This window comes from Mustela erminea, chromosome 4 (assembly GCF_009829155.1).
Source record: "Mustela erminea isolate mMusErm1 chromosome 4, mMusErm1.Pri, whole genome shotgun sequence".
Lineage (NCBI taxonomy): Eukaryota > Metazoa > Chordata > Mammalia > Carnivora > Mustelidae > Mustela > Mustela erminea.
In genome coordinates, this window is record NC_045617.1 from 33,314,584 (window position 1) to 33,338,600 (window position 24,017).

General features: G+C 36.4%; 1 long non-coding RNA gene across 3 annotated transcripts in view; it reads right to left on the reverse strand.

Annotated features, from left to right (window-relative positions):
* Positions 1 to 24,017, reverse strand: part of LOC116588206 — a 932,011-nt gene that overhangs the window by 473,339 nt on the left and 434,655 nt on the right. For all 3 annotated transcript variants that reach the window (XR_004284841.1, XR_004284840.1, XR_004284842.1), the window contains one exon: positions 20,151 to 20,268. This is a non-coding gene — a long non-coding RNA (uncharacterized LOC116588206). The remainder of the gene's footprint in view (positions 1 to 20,150; positions 20,269 to 24,017) is intronic.

The window sequence follows — 24,017 nt, forward strand, 5'->3', positions numbered from 1 at the left end:
TGCCCTTTTACTGGCAGGGAGGCTGTGATAGTGCTTTGGTTCCTTGGGTATCAGCATCAATTTGGATAGTGTATTCAAAAGACCTCAAAAGGTCTGGATAATCTCCTTTCCTCTGTAGTTATCCAAATAAATGGGTGTATGTCCCCTTGGGAAAGGACTGGAAAAATATTATTGTATATAATTCCCATGATGTTAAAAAGGCCTTCATGGTGGGGGGAGGAGTCAAGATGGCGGAGAAGTAGCAGGCTGAGACTACTTCAGCTAGGAGGAGATCAGCTAGATAGCTTATCTTCAAATTGCAAACACCTACAAATCCATCGGCAGATTGAAGAGAAGAAGAACAGCAATTCTAGAAACAGAAAAACAACCACTTTCTGAAAGGTAGGACTGGCAGAGAAGGGAATCCAAAGCTAGGAAGGAGGGGCCAGCTCCCGGCAAGCAGCCGAGCAACGGAGCACAAAATCAGGACTTTTAAAAGTCTGTTCCACTGAGGGACATCGCTCCAAAGGCTAAACCAGGGCAAAGCCCATGCGGGGTCAGCGTAGCCTCAGGTCCCGCAGGGTCACAGAAGGATCGGGGGTGTCTGAGTGTCGTAGAGCTTACAGGTATTAGAACGAGGAAGCCGGCTACAGAGACAGAGCCAACAGTGAGCTCAGAGCTCAGGGTTACCTTGAAGGGGTTGCAGGCTCGGTGAGCTCAGAGGGCGGCCGGAGGTCAGGCAGACAGGAGTTACTAGGCGCTGTTCTCTGCGGGCGCACTGAGGAGTGGGGCCCCGGGGCTCTCAGCTCCTCTGGGCCGGAGACCAGGAGGCCGCCATTTGTATTCCTGTCCTCTGGAACTCTACGGAAAGCGCTCAGGGAACAAAAGCTCCTGAAAGCAAACCTGAGCGGATTACTGAGTAATCAGCCCCGAATGGATTACTCAGCCCCTGGTAAGGGCGGTGCAATTCCACCTGGGGCAAAGACACTTAAGAATCACTACAAAAGGCCCCTCCCCCAGAAGATCAACAAGAAATCCAGCCAAGACCAAGTTCACCTACCAAGGAGTGCAGTTTCAATACCAAGGAGAGCAGCAGAATTCCAGAGGAGGAGAAAGCAAAGCACGAACTCATGGCTTTCTCCCTATGATTCTTTAGTCTTGCAGTTAATTAATTTTTTTTTTCTTTTTCATTTTTTTTCTCTTCTTCTGCTAAAATTTTTTTAACTTTTACACTTTTCTTTTTTAACGTTTTTTAACTAGTTTACTTAATATATATATATTTTCTTTTTTATACTTTTCTTTATTCATTTTCTTTTTTTAAATTTTTTTCTTTTGTTTTGTTTTGTTTTGTTTTTTGTTTTGTTTTGTTTTTTCTATCTTTCTGAACCTCTTTTTATCCCCTTTCTCCCCCCTCACGATTTGGGATCTCTTCTGATTTGGTTAAAGCATATTTTCCTGGGGTTGTTGCCACCGTTTTAGTATTTTACATGCTCTTTTTTTTTTAAAGATTTTATTTATTTATTTGACAGAGAGAGATCACAAGTAGGCAGAGAGGCAGGCAGAGAGAGAGGAAGGGAAGCAGGCCCCCCGCTGAGCGGAGGGCCCGATGTGGGACTCGATCCCAGGACCCTGAGATCATGACCTGATCCAAAGGCAGCGGCTTAACCCACTGAGCCACCCAGGCGCCCACTCTTTCATATACTCTTATCTAGACAAAATGACAAGGTGGAAAAATTCACCACAAAAAAAAAGAACAAGAGGCAGTACCGAAGGCTAGGGACCTAATCAATACAGACATTGGTAATATGTCAGATCTAGAGTTCAGAATGACAATTCTCAAGGTTCTAGCCAGGCTCGAAAAAGGCAAGGAAGATATTAGAGAAACCCTCTCGGGAGATATAAAAGCCCTTTCTGGAGAAATAAAAGACCTAAAATCAAACCAAGTTGAAATAAAAAAAGCTATTAATGAGGTGCAATCAAAAATGGAGGCTCTCACTGCTAGGATAAATGAGGCAGAAGAAAGAATTAGTGATATAGACGACCAAATGACAGAGAATAAAGAAGCTGAGCAAAAGAGGGACAAACAGCTACTGGACCACGAGGGGAGAATTCGAGAGATAAGTGACACCATAAGACGAAACAACATTAGAATAATTGGGATTCCAGAAGAAGAAGAAAGAGAGAGGGGAGAAGAAGGTATACTGGAGAGAATTATTGGGGAGAATTTCCCCAATATGGCAAAGGGAATGAGCATCAAAATTCAGGAGGTTCAGAGAACGCCCCTCAAAATCAATAAGAATAGGCCCACACCCCGTCACCTAATAGTAAAATTTACAAGCCTTAGTGACAAAGACAAAAACCTGAAAGCATCCCGGGAAAAGAAGTCTGTAACATACAATGGTAAAAATATTAGATTGGCAGCTGACTTATCCGCAGAGACCTGGCAGGCCAGAAAGAGCTGGCATGATATTTTCAGAGCACTAAAGGAGAAAAACATGCAGCCAAGAATACTATATCCAGCTAGGCTATCATTGAAAATAGAAGGAGAGATTAAAAGCTTCAAGGACAAACAAAAACAAAGAATTTGCAAACACCAAACCAGCTCTACAGGAAATATTGAAAGGGGTCCTCTAAGCAAAGAGAGAGCCTACAAGTGGTAGATCAGAAAGGAACAGAGACAGTAACAGTCACCATACAGGCAATACAATGGCACTAAATTCATATCTCTCAATAGTTACCCTGAATATTAATGGGCTAAATGCCACAATCAAAAGACACAGGGTATCAGAATGGATTAAAAAAAAAAAACCTATCTATATGTTGCCTACAAAAAACAGACTTTAAGCCCGAAGACACCTCCCGATTTAAAGTGAGGGGGTGGAAAAGAATTTACCATGCTAATGGACATCAGAAGAAAGCAGGAGTGGCAATCCTTATATCAGATCAATTAGATTTTAAGCCAAAGACTATAATAAGAGATGAGGAAGCACACTATATCATACTCAAAGGGTCTGTCCAACAAAAAGACCTAACAATTTTAAATGTCTATGCCCCCAACGTGGGAGCAGCCAACTATATAAAACAATTAATAACAAAATCAAAGAAACACATCAATAATAATACAATAATCGTAGAGGACTTTAACACTCCCCTCACTGAAATGGACAGATCATCCAAGCAAAAGATTAACAAGGAAATAAAGGCCTTAAACGACACACTGGACCAGATTGACATCACAGATATATTCAGAACATTTCATCCCAAAGCAACAGAATACACATTCTTCTCTAGTGCACATGGAACATTCTCCAGAATAGATCACATCCTCGGTCCTAAATCAGGACTCAACCAGTATCAAAAGATTGGGATCATTCCATGCATATTTTCAGACCACAGTGCTCTGAAGCTAGAACTCAACCACAAGAGGAAGTTTGGAAAGAACCTAAATACATGGAGACTAAACAGCATCCTTCTAAAGAATGAATGGGTCAACCAGGAAATTAAAGAATTGAAAAAAATTATGGAAACAAATGATAATGAAAACACAACGGTTCAAAATCTGTGGGACACAACAAAGGCAGTCCTGAGAGGAAAATATATAGCGGTACAAGCCTTTCTCAAGAAACAAGAAAGGTCTCAGGTACACAACCTAACTCTACACCTAAAGGAGCTGGAGAAAGAACAAGAAAGAAACCCTAAACACAGCAGGAGAAGAGAAATCATAAAGATCAGAGCAGAAATCAATGAAATAGAAACAACAACAACAAAAAAATAGAACAAATCAACGAAACTAGGAGCTGGTTCTTTGACAGAATTAATAAGATCTATAAACCCCTGGCCAGACTTATCAAAAAGAAAAGAGAAAGGACCCAAATAAATAAAATCATGAATGAAAGAGGAGAGATCACAACTAGCACCAAAGAAATACAAACAATTATAAGAACATACTATGAGCAACTCTACGCCAACAAATTTGACAATCTGGAAGAAATGGATGCATTCCTAGAAACATATAAACCACCACAACTGAACCAGGAAGAAATAGAATGCCTGAACAGACCCATAACCATTAAGGAGATTGAAACAGTCATTAAAAATCTCCAAACAAACAAAAGCCCAGGGCCAGACGGCTTCCCAGGGGAATTCTACCAAACATTTAAAGAAGAACTAATTCCTATTCTCCTGAAACTGTTCCAACAAATAGAAATGGAAGGAAAACTTCCAAACTCATTTTACAAGGCCAGCATCATCTTGATCCCAAAACCAGACAAGGATCCCATCAAAAAAGAGAGCTATAGATCAATATCTTTGATGAACACGGGTGTGAAAATTCTCTCCAAAATACTAGCTAATAGGATTCAACAATACATTAAAAGGATTATTCACCACAACCAAGTGGGATTTATTCCAGGGCTGCAAGGTTGGTTCAACATCTGCAAATCAATCAATGTGATACAACACATCAATAAAAGAAAGAACAAGAACCATATGATACTCTCCATAGATGCTGGAAAAGCATTTGAAAAAGTACAGCATCCCTTCCTGATCAAAACTCTTCAAAGTGTAGGGATAGAGGGCAATACCTCAATATTATCAAAGCCATTTATGAAAAACCCAGCGCAAATATCATTCTCAATGGAGAAAAACTGAAAGCTTTTCCGCTAAGGTCAGGAACACGGCAGGGATGTCCATTATCACCACTGCTATTCAAGATAGTACTAGAAGTCCTAGCCTCAGCAATCAGACAACAAAAGGAAATCAAAGGCATCCAAATTGGCAAAGAAGAAGTCAAACTATCACTCTTCACAGATGATATGATACTATATGTGGAAAACCCAAAAGACTCCACTCCAAAACTGCTATAACTTGTACAGGAATTCAGTAAAGTGTCAGGATATAAAATCAATGCACAGAAATCAGTTGCATTTCTCTACACCAACAGCAAGACAGAAGAAAGAGAAATTAAGGAGTCAATCCCATTACAATTACACCCAAAACCATAAGATACCTAAGAATAAGCCTAACCAAAGAGGCACAGAATCTATACTCAGAAAACAATAAAGTACTCATGAAAAAAATTAGAAAAATGTTCCATGCTCCTGGATTGGAAGAATAAATATTGTGAAAATGTCTATGCTACCTAAAGCAATCTACACATTTAATGCAATTCCTATCAAAGTACCATCCATCTTTTTCAAAGAAATGGAACAGATAATCCTAAAATTTATATGGGACCAGAAAAGATCTCGAATAGCCAAAGGAATATTGAAAAAGAAAGCCAAAGTTGGTGGCATCACAATTCCGGACTTCAAGCTCTATTACAAAGCTGTCATCATCAAGACAGCATGGTACTGGCACAAAAACAGACACATAGATCAATGGAACAGAATAGAGAGCCCAGAAATAGACCCTCAACTCTATGGTCAACTAATTTTCGACAAAGCAGGAAAGAATGTCCAATGGAAAAAAAGACAGCCTCTTCAATAAATGGTGTTGGGAAAATTGAACAGCCATATGCAGAAAAATGAAATTGGACCATTTCCTTATACCACACACGAAAATAGACTCAAAATGGATGAAGGACCTCAATGTAAGAAAGGAATCCATCAAAATCCTTGAGGAGAACACAAGCAGCAACCTCTTTGACCTCAGACGCAGCAACATCTTCCTAGGAACATCACCAAAGGCAAGGGAAGCAAGGACAAAAATGAACTATTGGGATTTCATCAAGATCAAAAGTTTTTGCACAGCAAAGGAAAGAGTTAACAAAACCAAAAGACAACTGACAGCATGGGAGAAGATATTTGCAAATGACATATCAGATAAAGGGCTAGTGTCCAAAATCTATAAAGAACTTAGCAAACTCAACACCCAAAGAACAAATAATCCAATCAAGAAATGGGCAGAGGACATGAACAGACATTTCTGCAAAGAAGACATCCAGATGGCCAACAGACACATAAAAAAGTGCTCCATATCACTCGGCATCAAGGAAATACAAATCAAAACCGCAATGAGATATCACCTCACACCAGTCAGAATGGCTAAAATTAACAAGTCAGGAAATGACAGATGCTGGCAAGGATGCAGAGAAAGGGGAACCCTCCTACACTGTTGGTGGGAATGCAAGCTGGTGCAACCACTCTGAAAAACAGCATGGAGGTTCCTCAAAATGTTGAAAATAGAACTGCCCTATGACCCAGCAATTGCACTACTGGGTATTTACCCTAAAGATACAAACGTAGTGATCCGAAGGGGCACGTGCACCCGAATGTTTATAGCAGCAATGTCCACAATAGCCAAACTATGGAAAGAACCTAGATGTCCATCAACAGATGAATGGATAAAGATGTGGTATATATACACAATGGAATACTATGCAGCCATCAAAAGAAAAGAAATCTTGCCATTTGCAACGACGTGGATGGAACTAGAGCGTATCATGCTAAGTGAAATAAGTAAAGCGGAGAAAGACAACTATCATATGATCTCCCTGATGTGAGGAAGTGGTGATGCAACATGGGGGCTTAAGTGGGTAGGAGAAGAATCAATGAAACAAGATGGGATTGGGAGGGAGACAAACCATAGGTGACTCTTAATTTCACAAAACAAACTGAGGGTTGCTGGGGGGAGGGGGGTTGGGAGAAGGGGGGTGAGGTTATGGACATCAGGGAGGGTATGTGCTTTGGTGAGTGCTGTGAAGTGTGTAAACCTGGCGATTCACAGACCTGTACCCCTGAGGGTAAAAATATATTATATGTTTATATAAAATAAAAAATTTTAAAAAAAAGGGCCTTCATTATGGAAGGGAACCTGACTTCCCTTTAAGTTGATGAACTCTGGGTCTAATAACTGTGTAAGTCTGGAAATTTGGCAAAGGATCATAACTTTCCATTGGGGTGGCTCATCTCAGCCTTCTGCATATTCATTCTTGATCTTATCCAATTTTATTTATTTTTATTTTGTAAAGATTTTATTTATTTATTTGAGAATGAATGAAAGAGAGAGGGAGTGCTCACATGAACAGGGGGAGGGGCAGAGGGAGAGGGAGAAGCAGGCTCCCCACTGAGTAGTGAGCACAATGTAGGACTCAATCCCAGGACCTTGGGATCATGACCTGAATGGAAGGCAGCAGCTTAACCAACTGAATCACCCAGGTGCTCTATTTTATCTAATTTTAGATAAACTTATCTGATTTTAGATAGATAATATGTAGCTAGATAGCACTATTATATATATTGAGTATATAGAATATATTTTTAATAGATTGAATATACAGTCAAATTATAGAATAATGCTATCTATTTATATCTATCAATCAATCATCTTCAGAGCCAAATTTTGCTACAATATTTTTTCTTACAACCCACTTCAACCTTGAAATATAGTTACTATAAACTTCTAGAATAATGCTGGTACCTGCTTCATAAATGGACTGTAAGCTAGGCCTTTCCAAGAAACAAATCAGCAGATGGGTTCTCAGGATGCATATAGTAAATTCTTTTAGAAAGCCCAGTTTTCTGATTCTTTTGTCATTTCCACCAACTGGCTACAGCAAACTGGCATCTGTACCACATTAAATGTAAGCTTCCAATATGTAAATATTCAAGCTTCCAAGAAGTTTCCAGGAAACTTCTTATATTAGAACCATTTCCAGAGTGTTAACTTCTGTATCACAGAAGGGTGCCCCCATATTAACAGAGTTTCCCTTATTCAGCTTTACATTCCACCCCCTATTCTGATCCAACACCTTCAGAACCCACTCCCTGGAATACTTTTCTAGTTACTGTTATAGTTGTTGGTTATTCTGTTGGCTATGTGCCAACTCTCTTGGCACATAATCTATCCTTCCCTTGGTAGGCTCAGTAATTTACCGGTTGGGTTATGCTGGTATATGATCTTAGTCTTTTGCTATGTGACCAAGAGGGGAGAAGGGGGAAGATTCAGAAGGGGTTAAAATTATTTTGTAAGTCATCTGCCTCATTTGAGGATTCTGCACAGTCTTCAACCAAGAGGCAGGAAAGGCTTTATCTTTCAACCAAGGGGGCTGGACCACTTGTGTAAGTCTAAGATTCGGGATAATACAGAAGTATAAGGTCTACAAGTATATATAGCCATATAACACTACCAAATGTCTGTGTCACTTTCTTTACCTTTCAGGCTCTGGCTTTAGCATAAAAGACTTTCTAGGCCAAGAATTAAGCTTTCTCTTGAGGCCTGTGACTTTTATAATTAAGTGTTATGCCTGATCTTAAGTTCTGTCTGTTCTCCAGCTACAAGATCTGAAGGTCTCTTTAAAAGCTGCTTAAGAAGCCCTCTGACTATCACACTTGGCTTTAAATTGATGACTGATTGTCCTGGACTTGTTATTTTATCTCCTCAAAGCACCAATGACATTCAGAAATAGCTTCTCAATTCCACAGTCTTTATAATTTATACTTCTCTTATACCTCTCAAAGGCCAGAAATATTGCACAAGCCAGTGTATCTCCTTCTGCCTGTATCTTACTTCTGTTGGCGTCAGTGACAGCATTAGCAATTACACTGTGGCTGCATGCCAAAACCATGCAAACTCCCCCTACCACCAGCAAAAAGGTATTTATTGCAAATTGGCCCCAAGTTTTTAATTTCAGGATCCCATTCTTGGAGTCTGTTCCCAAGACCACTTTTAGTACATCTTAATTCAGTTTCCCTAGAAACAGAGTCCAATCCAGGGTTTCAGATGCTTTGTTGAGAAAGATCTCTCCAAGAATACCTAAAAGAGTAGAAGTGATACAGCATGAGGAAGACTTGATCAAGAATGCAGTCTCAGGAAAGTCTAGTCAAGGCCTGATCCATGGAGATTACAAGAGATCAAGAATATAAATCTCACCACAGTATTGTCCCCTCTTGAGGCAAGAAAGCTAGACTCTTGTAACACCTTTATCAGCCAGACATACTCTACCTGCCATCCATGAAAGAGCAAGGGTGGGAGAGAAGTGTCACAACTTCTCTGACTAGAATGGTACCATCAGTCAAGGGTGATTCTCAGGGTGCACATGGGAGGCTAGGAGAGTGGGGTGGGAACTATGATAAATTTGTAGCCAACACTGCTAGTGGCTGGGTTATGGGTGTAACAACCCAGGAAAGGTGATCTAAATAGTGAGGCACAGCCTCTACTAAGCTCGAAAAACTACTGATCTCAGAAATAACTTAATTAATGACCCCAGATAGTTTTTTTTAAATAAATTATTCCAAGATCTTGTTGGGCACAGAAAAGAATTATTATATACATACAAATATCCACATAATTAAAGATCTGTGAAGAAGTTGCATAAGATCACAGGAAGACATAAAAATACCTGCATGGAGAAACTCATAAGATGACATCAACCTGAGGACTAGAATTTGGCACCACATAGCTCTTGGCTGGATAGGATACACAGGACAAATTCATTTGGCTGCCCACATAACTCCTTTCTTGTCTCCTTCAGGAGTGGCAACTCAAACTCTCCTTCAGCCAGTAGCCACTCAAACTGTACCCACACATAGGTGAGGAACTGTAAGGTAACCAGCTCAGAAAGTCAGCTCTTTAATTAATTATAACATTATTTGCTTCTTCTTGGATGACAAAGATGAACTTATTTTGAATATATCAATAAATATTTAATATGCAAAAAGAAAAAAGACCTTATAACATCACAATTCTATCAATAGGGTAAGTCAACTACTAAATATGTTATAGAAAAAATTGTATGCAATATAAAGACTATATGTAGACTATCTTTGTGTGTGTGTGTACATACTGGATCCCTAGTATCTCACTCCTTACACAAGCCCACTAGTCTCACATTCCTTTGGCATGAACAGAAGTCAGAGGCCTCCACTGATAAAATTCTATAAAGCCAGTCCATTCCTAACAGGGACATTAGACATCTTTATCTTCTTTCTCACCATTAAACTTGAAGGAATAATGTCCCATTTTAATAATGACTTCAGTCTACACATTCCATATAAAATCTCAGAGACATTAAAAAAAAACAGAAAAGCAATTTTTTAAAAAAAGTAGCATTGCTGAAATGCAGAAGTCATCAATGGTCGAGAAACATTAATATTTTTTCTAGAAGTTGTGAAGGAGAATGACCTAGATTAAAGGAAAGATTGATTGGTGTTGATTAGCTGTTATTCAACATTAGCAAAGGAGAAGAGCTTAGCCTATAAACTAAGTGGTTAAGTCCAACAGGACTCAGGAAATCCCCAAGTTCTTCACAGAAGGACATAAAGCAAAGAGAGCCCTTAGAATTAGTCCACCTCCCAGAAGGCCTGGCTACTGCTGCTTCTTCTTCTTCTTCTTCTTATTATTATTATTATTATTATTATTTTATTTATTTATTTTTCTATAACATCTGGTGGACAGTATGTACTAAGTGAAGTTTGCCTTTTACCATGGTGTTTTTCAACAAAGGCGTTTGGGTGAGTAGAAAGGGAGAGAGTGGTTTGCAACATCTCAGATAACTTTAGACCATCTCAATATATTCAAAAGGAAGGGGGAAAAAAGGACTAGGTGGAACCATGAATTTCTCTAACACAGTAACCATCATTATTTCCCTCTTTCCTCCCTATGGGCAACTACACTTTTAACTATTTTGGACAATCCCCACCAACAGGAATTAGAGAAGAGAAGGCGCTGGTAAAAAAAAAAAAAAAAAAAAAAAAAAAAAAAAAAAAAAAAAAAATCAGATGAATTTGGGAACTCAGCTAGAGGTTACAGGACAGTGAGCCCCAGTTTTCTACCACCGGCTTTACATGGGTCATAGAGTCTTCCAAAATTTCAGAGTAAAGTCTGCATCCCTGGATCCCTGACTCATCTACTGATGGATCTCACTTACTGGAGTATTTTCTATGTGACACTACACACCACAAAGTCAACTCACTATACTAGGACAATCCATCCACATCAGAGCAATGCTTGTAAAATAGTAAAATAAAAACTACTTGAAGAACATCAAAAATAACTGTTCAAACACCAAGAGACATGTTAGATCCAAATTAACTGAGATTAAAAAAAAAACAGCTAAGCTATACTAAGAAAAATAAAATAAGTATTGAAGAGTCTTTATAGAATGGTTACATTTTTATTTGGAAATTTTAAGCATGTTTAAGCAGATATACTATGGTTATAGTATATAATGTAGGCATAAAACAATATCTAAAATGATATGTAACAAAATGTATATTGTGATTATATATTAATGTAAGATTATAGGAAATTATTTTATTCTTTCTGTTTTGGCTATCCAAGTATTTACTTTTTAATTAGAAAAAAAATCAATAGAAATATTTCCATTATAGCAGTACTTTACCTTATGGAGCTGATAAAAATGTTGATATTTCATGACTATTCATGTGTATCCTCTCTTCAATATGTGTTCTTTTTCTGTTATCTTAACAACTTAAAGATTTTTTTTTAAGTATTTTATTTATTTATTTGACAGACAGAGATCACAAGTAGGCAGAGAGGCCAGCAGAGAGAGAGGGGAAGGCAAGCTCCCTGCCCAGCAGAGAGCCCGATGTGGGGCTCAATCCCAGGACCCTGAGATCATGACCTGGGCCGAAGGCAGAGGCTTTAACCCACTGAGGAACCCAGGCACCCCAACAATAACTTATTTAGAAGCTGAAAATCCAATAGAAAGAAAACTCTGACCATTAGGTAAGACAGAATTTTGCTTTACCTTTGAAAACAAATGGCTCCCTGTTCAGGCTATATATTGAGCAGTTCTGGCAGAAGTACAGATTCCCAACTTTAGTGTGATGACATCACTTCTTTTATGTGAAGGTGTTAAAACAATTTATACTTGGTTTATTTATATAGAATAAACTTCAAACATCTATTTATAGTAATAATAGATTAAATAATTCCTTCTAATACTCCTACTAAAGACACGGAAAAAGTAAATAAATATAAGAAAAACTAGATATTCAAGTATTTTAATGTAACAGAAATCCAACAAGGGATTGAAGGCCAAGATCTAGGAGAAGCTGAAACCTAGACAGGTAAGTTCGGTAATTAAAGCCACCTTTCTCCTAGGGAGAGCTGCCGTTCCCAAAAATTGAGCTCAAAGTCTAAGTAGATGGGCAGCTCATGTTAAGAGTCAAGGTGAACTACAAGTAGCTCTCTCAGTGACTGATATTCAACTTTCTCTTTTCTTTTTCCTTCCTTTTTTCTTTTCTTTTTCTTTTCTTTCCCTTTCCACTTTCCTTTCCTTTCTTTCCTTTTTTTTTTTGTTTGATTTCCAACTATAAATCATCTTGATATTGGGGTTTGGGTTGTGCTCACTTTGGCAGCACATATACTAAAACTGGGGCTTGGGTTAAGTGATTAAGTGATTCCGTGTTTCTAATTTCTCTGTATGAAAAAAAGCAAAGGCAAATCCACTTGAGAGAAAAATAATCTCATCCTGTGCTTCAGAAAACTTTTATAAATTTTCCTCTGAGATTATTTTCTTTTTTGCCCAAGGGCATCCCTCAGTATTTTCTATAGTAGAATCTGCTCATGATGAAGGCTTCCAGTTTTTGCTTGAAATAAATTCTTTCACCTTCATTCCTAAGGGACCCTCTCACCCCCTTGGGATAAAATTCTGTGCTGTGAGTAATTTTCTTTCAGCACCTTAAAGATATAATTCCATTGTATTCTTGTTCCCATTGTTTATACTAATCACCAACTCTCAAATCTTCAAGTGTCTTGAATTCCAAAAGCCATCCCAATATTCTAATAAGTCAATAATAAATGGATTAGATTAACTTCTACAAAAGTTCTCTGTTCAGTGTCTCCACCTCTTCAACATCTGCTCACATCAAAATCCATTGCAGTGTGGCTTCTATTTCCAACAGTCTTCTGGAATTGTTCTCCTGAAGAATAACAGCATCTTTGTTGCTCATTCATAGGATGCACGGTAATCTTTTATTGTTTTCTGAGAACACTTTCCACAGTCAAACATATTCTCCTTTATGCTAGAATTATCCTATAAGCACACTCTTGTGGTTTTCCTCATCTCTACCAAGACATTCCTTCTTCTTTGACTTTTCAAACTCTTCTTCCTTTTACAGCCTATACTTTGGTCATACTGACAGCTGTTTTGTTTCCTCCATGACATAGAATCCTCTTGCTGTTTGTGCTAGTGTCTCCCTGCCTAAAGCAGGCACTCCTCCTATCCTGGCAACTTCTTTGTCAAGTTAAGTCATATTCACCTTTGTTTGCAATTGACATGCCTTTTTCTTTGGAAAAAAAAATTCTCATACACCCAACACGAGGTTTAGAACTCCCATCATTTGCTATCAAGTACATGGTTATTACAGTTATATTATACCACTAATAATTTGCTGGGTTATATTATTTCTTGCTAGGATTATCAGCTTTAAGAAAACAGAGACATCTTCTTGTTCATTATTGATTCTCCAAGGTCAAGCACATTGTCTAGCCTCTACTAGGCAGTTAATAAGTATTTCTTGAGTAAATAAATCTGATCTATTCTGTCCTTCTCTCCATGCACCATGCCAGTCCCTGTTCAGCTTTCATTACTGAATTTCTGCAAGCACATGTCCATATCTCTCTCTTGTCTCACATCCTAACCTACACAATGTCTTCAGATTAATGCACTTTTTTTCATCTAGAAATATTATAATTTCCCCTTCCTTTCCACCGAATATATCACATTTTCCTAGGCAATCTCAATCAATAACTATATATACATTTAGTAATACACCTCTAAATACATATACAGTTGCATACATATAATGTTAAGTGTTATAATTACATATTTATTTCATATTGAGACTCACAGGCTTGAAGATAACACATAGGCAATTAAATATGGATGATAATGAGTTAAATTGTGGGCAACATGTTATAGTTACATATTTGTAACATAAATGCACATTTGCTATATTTTAAACATTTGTTATATATACATATTTATAATTATAACATTGTACCCATAACATAACTCATTTTCTTACATATTTTTTTTAAAGATTTTATTTATTTATTTGACAGAGCGAGATCACAGTAGGCAGAGAGGCAGGCGGAGAGAGAGAGAGAGAGGGAAGCAAGCTCCCCGCTGAGCAGAGAGCCCGATACGGGACTTGATCCCAGGATCCTGAGATCATGACCTGATTTTTAAGTGCCTACATATTATCATTAATCCACGAGTCTCAATTTACTCATTATTAAAACATGGATAATGATCCCATTATAATTATAAAATATTTTATCCCTTTTTTTTCCCCATCTCAGTGTAAGCATTCCACAGACAGATCTTGGTCATTCCGTCAAAGACATAATTGGATACTTTAACCATACCACGGAATCTACCCTGTTATTGAATAATTGTGTTCCTCTAAAATTCAGAATTTAAAGTCCTTGCCCAAATTATGATTATATTGAAGATAGGGCTTTTCAAGATGTAGCTAACCCTAAATGAGCTCATAAGGGTGGGGACCTAAACAAACAATATTGTATACACTTTCTTAGATCTTTATAAAACCCAGCCCAACAGGACTGGCACAAGGATGCACATGCACAGAGGAAAGGCCTGGTGAGAACCTAATGAGAAGCAGCTGTCTGCAAGCCGAAAACAAAAGGCCTCAGGAGAAACTAAACTTGCTGGAACCTTGATCTTGGGACTCCCAGTCTTCAGAACTGTGAGGAAATAAATTTCTCTTGTTTAAGCCACCTAATCTGTGGTATTTTGTTATGGCAGCTCTAGTACACTTAATACAATCACCCTCCATGTCACCAAACCAATCTGAAATCGTTCTGGACAGGTCCTTCTTAATTCTAATATCCAGATTTACTTAAGATTTTCATCAATATCTTCCTCCTAAATATGGCTTGGTTTTGCATTTTTGTCTATATACCTTCCACTTTACCTCCTAGGTCCAAGTTTCTTCATTTTCCTGAACTAGAGGTCTCCCCCAAACAGTTATCTTCTGCCTCCCATCTTGATCCCCTTTAATCTGAACTCAACCTGCTACCTCAGTCAACTTTCTACAAGACAAAGGTTATTGGGCCACTTCCTTCTCATAAGCCTTTTAGCTCCATGAGCTACAAGACAAAGAACAAATGCCTTATTTTGGCATACATGGTCTTTTGGAATAGGGCTTATTTATATATTGACTCAGTGAAGACTTTCCAAATATTCTTTCCTGAGTGTCATCACTATTGGTTTTTCTTTCTTTTTTCTTTTTATGATTTTCATTTATTCATTTTACAGAATCAGATAGCGGACGCAAGCAGGGGGAGTGGCCTGCAGAGGGAGAGGGAGAAGTAGGCTTCCTGCTGAGCAGAGAGACCAACATGGGGCTCAATCCCAGAACCCTGGGATTATGACTTGAGCCAAAGGCCAACGCTTAACCTACCGAGTCACCCAGGCACCCCTGGTTTTTCTTTTATTCACTTCTTTGCTATGCATTTATAATATGCAATGAGTACATTTACACAGCTCTTTCACTGAATATGAACTTTTTGAAAATAAGAATAGCATGTAATTCATATTTGTATTTTGTATACAGTATCAGGCCTGACCACAGTATTTGACAAACAAATGTTTCATAAATGAATAAATAAAATAATAAATCACTGGCATTCAAACTCAAATATTCAGCTCAAAAATTCTTTTTTTTTCCCTTTTAAGATTTTCATTTGAAAGAGAGTGTGAGCAGGGGGAGGGACAAGGAGGAAGGGGGAAGCAGACTCCCTGCTGAACAGGGAGACCAATGTGGGGCTCAATCCCAGGACCCAGAGATCATGACCCAAGCCAAAATCAGACATTTAACCAATTGAGCCACCTGGGCCCCAAAGTCTACTTTTCTACTTTCAAATAATACTCTACTATTTCACAGAAGTGCAGGTACTTTATAACTATAACTCTTGGTTCCTTCCTCAAGTCCCTTGTAACATTGCTGCCATTCATTTCACCTATTCATAAGCTGTGGTCACCCAATGCAATGATTACTATTATATTGAAGAAAGTTATCTGTTAATCAAAAGGCTTTTAAAAAATTCTATTGGCATGGAATAAAGTCTGGACTTCAAGTATCCAAGACACTTCCTCTGGACAAAAACATTTTTTCCATCTTCATGCTTCTGTTTATAGCATTCCCACATTTAGTCCCAGTTCAAATATTATCTCACACAAGATTATCACACAATATTATCTCACACAAGTTACTTCCGATAGAAGTAACTTCTTTAACTTTGTCTTCTTAACGGAATGGCTTTCTGTCTAATGATATTTATTAGTATATGCTATCACCTCTTTTAGACTCTAAGATTTTTTTAAAGTAAAAATCTATAGCTGACATCTTCAGATTTAATGCCTAGTCCTATTCATATAAAAGACACTCAGTAAAAACATTATGACATTCACTTGATGAGTATTTGTTGAGGTGCTTTCAGATACTGTATTCATGAGTCTAACCATTTAAAAACATTTGCAAATACACCCATGCTATATGTATATATAATCATTTAAAAATGAAAACATATATTAATATGCTAACATACTTATGGATCATAATATAGTCAGAAAAACTAAAAAGAAAAGATTAAACAACTATAAATGGAAATTTTCATATTTTTTTCCCTGCATCCCGGTGGATCTGCTATGTACTCTTTGTGGGGTAGGCCATTGTTCAGAGACCACTAAGATAAATATTAATCCTATTATATTATAGTGCAAGGGTTATTAATAACCTGTTCTAGTACTGCTCTAGTCATCTAACATTGTTGAGAAATGAGCATTCAGCATAGTTTACTTACTATATAATGGATGTTTGACCCATTATAGGTAGGAAAGGAATCTGGTTAGCTGCCAAGTTGTTCATTGAATGCCCACCACATGCTAAATACCATGGTACATATTTTGTGTCCATGATCCCATTTAATTCTAAAAAAAATCCTGTGGAATATGTACTATTATGCCCATCTTACAAATAAGAAAACAAATTTTCAGAAGATTAAAATGTTCATGATAGTCACAGTCTAGACAGCATAGTCTAGACCTAGGACAGAATCTCCATTTGCCTATAGTCCTCCTAATATACCCACTCATAGAAACATTTTAAAAATTTTCTTTTAAAAAAGTTTTCTTTTTTTTAATCTGAAACCATGTTAAAATGATCTAACATTTCCTTTTCTTTTTAAATTCATAGGCTGAATCTCTCTTGGCATCATCCTTACTCTGGCCCTCTGGCCTATGCTGTGGCAGTCTACAGAGGCATAGAGATCAGGATAGGATCCCTGGCTCAGATACTGATCCCCGAGTATCTAAGTATCCTGATACCTTTTTCACTGATGAAAGTTCATGCTGTCAACTCAGTTTTATATCATTTTCCCCATTGTTTGATAAGTAAAATAAGTGTGTGCAGATGCACAAAATTAACTTCTGAATCAAAAATTAGAGGAGAAAAAAATTAAAGTAGATAAGCTTTACTTTTTTTTGGCTAGGAAATTTAATTCTTTTTTTTAAATTATTATTAACATATAATGTAGTATTTGTTTCAGGGGCACAGGTCTGTGATTCATCAGTCTTATACAACACACAGTGCTCACCACCACACATACCCTCCCCAATGTTATCATTTTGAAAACTATATTGTTGCAAACTTTCTAGTCAATGTATATTGAGCTTTGAGCACCAGTTAAAATGGGTTATGTTATTTTTGTCTAACCAATATAATAAAAAATTATAATCTTTTTAGCTTTCACTCTTTTCCTCTAGGCCACTTACCCAAGAAATCATGATGGAACACTTTACCACGTTGACTACCATGTTTTTGGTTGAGGAGGAAATAGATGGGCACAAAAATACAGATAAGAATAAACTCCTGTTTCAGGATACTAGGTTGTGTCCTGAGAAAGGAGAATGACAGTGGTAACTAAGGGAGACCACTTAATGGATGGTAACCAGTGTAAGATCTCACCTTTCTCCATTAGGGCAGCACAACCCAGCTGTGCCCATCAATCCTTCAATAAATAATTTTGGTATTCTCAACAGAGAATGGATTCTATAACATAGCATAGGTCTACTGTTAGGAATATGTTTTAGACAGAACATCTAGTTGGAAACTTCAAATCTGTCTTTACAATTTTGTATTATGGCTGGCCTTAATACTATGAGGTATTACAAGGAATCTCTTCCATACAGACAGACATACCTCTAGAATAGTGCTGTAAGGAATACAGTAATATTTTAGAAAGCTATTGATGGTAATATGACCTGGTTGATCTTTCATTGCTGAGTTGTGTTTGTGTAATGTGTGCATAGTATAACATCAAATTTGGATGCTAAGGGATAGCTAGATCTGAATGATGATTATTATTTTTTTACTCCCCCTTTTCCCTCATTCTCTGCAGCATCAGTAAATTATGGCCTGCAAGTGAAATCCAGCTGATACCCTGGTTTTGTACGGTGCAAAGCTAAGGTTTTTACATTTTTTTAAAGGACTGGAACAACAACAACAAAATTGTGCCACAGAGGTTTATATGCTCCAGAAAGCCTGAAATATTTATTATCTGGTTATCTGCAGGAAAAAGTTTATCAACTTATACCCTAGAAAACAGTATAGCATTTTCCTTCTACTTCCACCTTCTACCTTTCACAATCTCTATCCTCTGCTTTTAAGAGGGCTTATTGCTTAAAAGTCTTCTAAGATTTTTCTCCATTGCTAATCCTTGTCATTTTATTGACTGTTACTCAATTCTTCTTGTCTTTCCAACATCACTTGGCCTCTATTTCCTTTCCCTATTGTGTTCTTCTACAATTCTTGACTTCAATATACAGGAGCTTAGCATTTAATTACTGATACAATAAAAGTGTATCTTGCTAGGTAACTAATTATGAAGCATCAATATATGTAATCTTCAGTATTTATCTTAATTTTTGCTGCTTCTTCAGGTCAAAAAAACCAACCAACAAGAGAAAGTTTAAAGACATTTCTCCTCATTTCATGCCCTCCTTTTTACCTAGATACTTCTCCTCACTCCTTTGTCAAAAATTTCATTCTTTTTCTCTTTAACTTTCATGACCCTAATAGTTCCAGTCTACTCACTTGTTACTGATTATCTCACTTCCAAGCAATGAAGCAAAACTCAATTTTTTTCTGCTTGAGTATTTTTATTTGTTTGAAATGTCAAATGTAGTCATATACAAATATATATGATATATATATCATATCTCTATCTATATAGATGTATATTAAAGTTTTCTAAATTATGTTTCACTTTTTAAAGATGAATTGAAACTACAGAGGAGTAAACTGGACTTTTTCCAACATGGGTTTTCTCCTCTTTTCAGATACTTGGCTTGGTAATTACCAATGATCTATACAAAATAGAGGTATCACATTAATAGCCCACTTTCACTTCATTATGTCCATAAACATGATGAAATGCTCTTAACCTTTTTCTCATTTATAGCATGAGACCCTTTACAACACCATATAATTTACAGACCTATGAGGAGATAAGTATGGACAGAAGGTCTTCAATTCCTCTCTGATATTTTCAACAAGTCATCTTCACATTCTAAGTATTTCTTATTAAAATCTTCAGTGGTATGTACTCTGACTTTTTTTTTTTTTTACTTATTTACTTTCAAAAAATATGCGTGCTTTTTTTCAGTCCTTTCTATTATCACAATTGTGTATATATGATAGAACAATATGGTCCTAAAACATCCAACACCCTAAGCATCATGAAAAAAAAAAAAAAGTTTGTTATGCATTGTTCTAACATCTACTTAAACCATAAAAACAAAGAAGAGTTCTTTCATTATTGATGTAATATAGGATATATTCCTGTTATGTAAGAACAAGAACTTCAAGCCTGAATGGCAACAATATTTCTATGTAATGAGTCTGCTTTCACGCACCAAATTTAAATGTCTTTTTTTTTCTTTTACTGGTATCTTTTGTACACTAAATCAAACCCTAAGGATGTAATCAAATTAAAAGGATTAGTACTCATTAGTAACCTGGCAGTAACATTTCATCAAAAGTTTGCTATGTCTTTCTCTGCAAAACCAATAGATAAAAGCAGGCAGCGCATAAAAGTGTCTGTCTACTGCATTAAAATATGACGAAAATAATATTTCTTAACATTGCCAAAGAACCATCTATTTCTGAAGATCATACCAGTTCCCATTGCATAGGCCAGTAAGGGTCATTAAACACCAATGGGTCTCTGAGTCCTTCTTCAGAGTCAATGACATTGTAGACTTCACTCGGGATCTCATTTTCCTCCACACAAGGTCTGCAGGGCAAAGACAGCAAATGAACTATGAAAAACATAATCACTGCTTTTACTGTTGCTTTTTTTGTCATAAAAATTCCATTTATTTAAATTCCATTAAAAAGCACATTTGGCTGCCGAGAGCATAAATATACACTTTTATTATACTTAGCATTTTTCATTTTCAAAAAAAATTCTGACATTTGTTTAGATAAAAATGTTAAAATATTTTCAAACTACCTGTTTTAGCTAAACACTCTCTATGCATTTGTTGCATACAATAAATGCTGGAAAGATGAGTGATTTGAAAGGCAATTCAAAAGCTCTGTATATAATTTCCCATTAGAAGTTATCAGCTTACACTAAGCGTTATCCTTACCATGTCATGTGCCTGCCACTAGGACTTTTCCCAAAATACATCTCCTAGGAGAGTGATTTAAATTACTTGAGCTGTAGATAATAACACTGTTTTTAAATCTCAGTTTTCTAATTGCTCTTATGTATTTGATAAATCATTAACTGAGCAAGTGACAGTGCTAGAAATTCAGGAAGGCCTTTAACACAATGTTCTCCTAAAGACAAAACTGCAACTCAGTTGTTCCTACCGGCCTGTGCACTTCGGAGGATTTCCAAAACAAAATATTGGGGTAAATAATAAAACAATAACATTGACAGCAACTCTATCATAGAAATAAATTTCAGTTTAGTAAAATGATAGAAAAAATTAAGCTATCACATATTAGAGTCATCCTAATTTATAAACATATATAAGATTAAACTATTATAAATTTATTAAGAATAGGATTTACTTCTAATTTCAAGAAAGTCCCAGACCTGTACACATACACTGTTTGGGAATTATTTGCCAATTTATTAACAGCTTATCAAAATGAAATAGCTGAGTATCAACATTTACATAAGAAGATATATTCCGAAATGTTGTCTACATTATCATTTGCAAACAGTGGAAAATGAAACAACTAAAATGTCCATAAGTATGAAATTGTTTTTAAAATCATGTTATATTCATGCAATGAAATACTATTTTACCTACAAGTATCAACTGGATCCATTTGGATCAATCTCAAAAATTATAAGAAGGCAGAAGGCTATGTACATTTTATCATTTATATAAAGTTTAAGTCATCTCAAAAGAACTTTATGAATTATCTTAAATGATACATATAAAGTATATGAATCTAAGCATACAAAGAAGACTCTTCTGAAGAAGATGAAGAGGAGAATAGTTTTAGGAGGGGTACATAGAGGAATTCAACTCTAGTGATTTATTCCTTTAAAAAACCTGGGGCCATTATGACAAAATGACAAAGTCAACAAAATAGGGATGTTGTGTACATATTATGCATTATATTAGTGTGTATATTTTTGTGTATATTTGGAGTATGTTATAATGACAAAACACACATACACAAACAAAACTAGTACAGCCCAGCTGTTACATCAGTGAGTCAAAGATGGCTTCTGTACATTGGCCCTATGTTGTTTACTTCACAGCCAGCTGGGACCTACTAGCTCCAAAGCCCACTGGCACAAAAAAAAACCCTCAAATTTTTAACATCCAGTTGTTATAAATATATTCCAAATAAGCAGAATCTTAGCCATTTATAGCCTTCACGTCTTGCATAATGCACACAACTGAACCCAATATCTGAAAGCCATAAGTAAGATAAACTCTGTGTCTATAAAAGACCAAGTTTCTGCTGCCCTTCAGAGCTCTATGACCCAGAGACTCACCATTATGCTACCGAATAAAACCATCTAGACTCCTAACACCTCTTAACTCTCTTTCCCAGGACTTTCCTTTGCCCTCTTCCCCTCCCGGGGAGTAGAGCTCATCCCTTACCTCTGAAGGTTTCCTGCTGTGAGGGACTTTCCCCACGGGCAAACTTGCCAAAGCACTGCCCAGATAAAACTCCTTGTGTGCTACTGCCACCTCATGGTCATATCTGTTTCCTTGATCAGCCCCAAATCCCTCAATCTGAATACTGGTAAAAAGAAATGAGAAAGATAGCAGAATAGAGTTTGAAGACCTGACTTCTAGATTTTGCACTCCACTTTGATTCTTTCAATGATCAAAAGGGTTCAAAATGCATTAACTTAGCTAAACATTTTCAGACTTTTGTCAAGAAGAGGATCATTATTTCTTCGGGAATGGCTGTTAGATTTGTTTTCAGAAAAATAGATTCAGACACATTTGGATGTCCACTTAAAAGATTGATATATCGTCCAAGAAAAATATAGCATGGTGTTCACAGAGGTGTCTGGCACCCTCCCAGCCTGCCCTGCATGCACACTGAAGCTCTCCTTCCTCTACCACTGCAATCACCACAATTCCTATCAGCTATTAAAGGATAGTATTTCAAACTTATGAAATAAAAAATTTAAGTAGGAGAGGGAAAAAAGGAAGTTCTATGAAATGTAAGAATTCAATTTAAAAATACTAAAGCAGTGACAATGAAAGTGGAATAAAAGTAAGCATAAAGCAATAAAGTAACAAAAATTATTAAAACAAGTTATTACAAAAATGAGGAATTAAAAGTACTTGGGCATAGAAAAATATTTATTGTGATCTCATTGTTTATTTCTCTCATATGTTTATATAAGCATGAATATTTATGGAAGAATACTTAAGAAAATGGAAAAATGAGAGATTGAAGACATTTCCTTATGACCCTCTTACCATTTGATTTTTTTTAAACCAAGTGCTTGCACATTTACATTTAAAAGCTTTTTAAGACAAAATAAATATCAAAATGTCCCAGATTTTCCATGAAATTTGGGAGTTAGAAGTTTTAATAAAATTTTTATTTTTTTAAATATTTCTATTCAATAGAATGTCAGCAGCTGTATTTGCTTGTCACAAATTTTGACCTATGCTTTATATTCTCAAAACCCTACTATATGTCATTGTAATTCAGAGATGTAGGAATCCTATATCTTGAGACAACAACAAATAAGAATAGAATAGGTTACTTCATTCCAAGATTTGATGTAAATTAATATTATAATCAAATGAATCTGAAAATCACCTCATTTTGTCTAGCTCAAAACAAAAGGAGTACTTTTATCAGACAATTATACTTCAATGTTAATAGTTATATCTTTATTTTTACATCCCATTCAGCTGTTTTCTCAAGACTAAATTGAGAGAATATATAAATATTTTGTTAGCCTAAACTGGTTAGCTTTCAAAATATTTTTTATAATTATATTTTAGCACATTTGCTAAGTTGCAACATTTCATATTCCTCTTCATAACTGACTCCTGAACACACTGATCTACACCAAGTGTATATTGGTGACACAGATGCAGCAACCAACAGGTGCCTTCCTCGTCTTGCATGTCCCTGAAGAGCACTTGCTATCTTCAGAAAAGATTAAAGTGACCCAGGCTTAAACGTCCCATTGCAACAATTATGATTCTTATAACTGAAGAAAATTATGTGAAAGCTACATCTTTCTGTTAGATCCAAATTCACAGAAATGCATAGCTGGGATTCAGAGCCCTAAATAGGATGTCATAGAGGAAAATGTCAAACTGGCTCTGAATGAGGATTACCTTTCAATTTTTAAAAAATAGTAATATTAATCCATTGCATCATTATCTATTATCCTCTGCTAGATGTTCTATAAAAAAGCTATATTTTAGAAGGGGGAAGCAACATGGTGGAGGAGTAGGAAATTGAAATAGCATTAGGTCCCAAGAATTCAGCTAGATAGTTATCAAACCATTCCAAACACCTAAAAAC